A 2,524-nucleotide genomic window follows, 5' to 3' on the forward strand; every position below is an offset into this window, starting at 1 on the left:
CATTCGTGTGTATAGCACAAACAAGACGTCGCAAGATACACACCGATTACACTCACTTACACCTAGCCACGAGGGGTAGCCACGTGGTCTGAGGCGTCTTGTCACGGTCAACACGGCTCCCTCCGTCGGAGGTTCGAGTCCTCTCTCGGGCATGGGTGTGTGTGTTGTCCTTAGCGTAAGTTAGTTATATTAGTAGTGCGTAAGCTTAGGGACCGATGATCTCAGAAATTGGTCCCAGAAGACCTTACCCCAAATCTTCGGTCACACCCAACAGATGCACTCAAGACAGAATGCTCATTCACCATGGGAAGACGGACCGCAGTCGCGCGGAGGAAGAAAACTCTGTCCAGTTACGTGGCTGAATCAACTCCTCGAGCACTGCCACCCAATGATGCCATACTACTGTATACTAAAAAAACTAAATTAAACTCCTCCCGAACAGGCCATGAAAGCCCAACGGACCGACCGGCCGCCGTGTCATCCTCATACCATAGGCGTCACTGGATGACGATATGGAGGGGCATGTGGTCAGCAGACCGCTCTCCCGGCCGTATGTCAGTTTCCGAGACCGGAGCCGCTACTTCTCAATCAAGTAGCTCCTCAGTTTGCCTCACAAGGGCTGAGTGCACCCCGCATGCCAATAGCGCTCGGCAGACCGGATGGTGACCCATCCAAGTGCTAGCCCAGCCCAACAGCGCTTAACTTCGGTGATCTGACGGGAACCGGTGTTACCACTGCGGCAAGGCCGTTGGCTATACCACTGTTTACTATTATGTCGAAACATCTTTGGATGGATAAAGAGAAGAAATGGTGTTTTGATCGAGAGTGAAAATTCATCATGTTCACGGACTTTTGCGTACCCCGACCTTCAAAATTATGTGAGGCTGAGGGCCTCACTCCTTCTGCGCGCCACCCGCTCTTGTACGTAACTCTAGACATCCTTCATCTCGACGACGTTCAAAGACGCCCTCCCCTGACAGTGACGCAGAGCGTCGCGAGGTGGAGCCCGCCGGGTGCCCGGGCCGCCGGGGCTATCTCCGCCGTATATCTGTAAATTAGCTCCGCAGCCAGTCGAGGGTGAGCAACGATGATAAATGGCGCTATAAATTTGAGGGCGGCGCGCCGCTGCGCGCCTCCGCCGGACCCACCGCCGAGAATGAAAAAGGGCGCAGACGTACGCACGCTGGCACACGCGGCCACACGTGCGTTGCGCGCGGGAACATCGCGGCCCGACAATGGCGCAGATTGTGACCGGGCGATAGCCAGGCGTCGCTCCGACAATGCTCTACATCATTCCCCGGCAACTGGAAGGAGCGGCCGGGCAAAGAGGCGCATGAATATATTCATAGGTGGAGATGGGCCCGCTGTATGTAAATAACGTGTCAAAAGCTCTTATGAGTACATAACCTCTCCATTATTCCCCGGCGGGGCGCAGACGGAGAAACGCGGATAATGGGAGGCACACCAATCTGAATTCATAAGCACCGGTGATAGCGCAGCGTGGTGCCGGCACTTCGCCGGCGTCTGCAGCGTCTCTGCCACTGGCGTGCTGCCTCCTGCGGCGCAGAGGCCAAGGTGCTTTGTGAACCTGTGTTGACCTGTCACTCGCGTCCCAAAACTCAGCCATCTCTGAAACTTATCTTCGTCCTCCGATTCTTCTCCCCTCCCACTGCCCCCTTTCCCCTTCCTCGCGAATGGGTTCAACAGTTTGTGTGGCGGCGAGTAAGTGACTTCACTGGTTTAAAGTTTTGATGCCCTCCGCCACACGCCGTTGGGTGGCTTGCGGAGCATAAATGTAGATGTAGAGAGCCTGGCAACTAATTTGGTGGTCAGCCAGAAAGCGAAGGGAAACATACTGACCTTAGTTTCCAGTCTGCACGGCCACATTCCGGTCCAGCCCACTGAAAGAAAAGTGTCTGTTTCCCATTTCTTTGCAGGATCAGGACTATGAGTTCAGTAAAAGTTTAAAGTTCCGTTATGTTCAGTTGAAAACAAGTTTTTCTAATCTAACAGCACCTTTAGCAGTTCAGAGGCGACCTCTACGGTAACTTCCTACCAGATTGTTTTTCGCCCTGACTAACATCACTCAATTGAAAGTTCGCAATAAATGTTCAAAAATTAATGCTCGCCATAAAAGTGGAAATAAATTCACCACTTGCCACGTGGAATTGAATTTCACACGGACGGCACACTAAGAGTTATTTTACCGAATTCTAAACGATCCAGGACGGTGTACAGTCCTCTCGAGTTCACTATCCGTTTGCACTGCCAAATACGCGCTTGTCACAGCTCGGCTCTGACGTCAACCGAGGCAGAGCGCGACCAGACGTTTAACTGGCGTGGCCCTCACAGTGTCTGAGGGCGAAGTGAACCTTCCTACTGCTTCAGAGGCTGTATTTATAAGGTACCGGTGCGGACTGCCCAGAAAACGTCTGTTGTCTCTATTTGCATACGGCGGCAGTCTACAAACGACCGCTATCTCGGGCACATAATCTTTAATAATATCGTTACCAATTACTTCAGA

The 2,524-nt window shown here is 52.6% G+C and overlaps 1 pseudogene; it reads right to left on the reverse strand.

Annotated features, from left to right (window-relative positions):
• Positions 1 to 635: 635 nt before the first annotated feature.
• On the reverse strand, positions 636 to 753 carry LOC124796706 (annotated as a pseudogene).
• Between the last annotated feature and the right edge of the window lie 1,771 nt (positions 754 to 2,524).

This window comes from Schistocerca piceifrons, chromosome 4 (genome assembly GCF_021461385.2).
Source record: "Schistocerca piceifrons isolate TAMUIC-IGC-003096 chromosome 4, iqSchPice1.1, whole genome shotgun sequence".
In the NCBI taxonomy this organism is placed as follows: Eukaryota; Metazoa; Arthropoda; class Insecta; order Orthoptera; family Acrididae; genus Schistocerca; species Schistocerca piceifrons.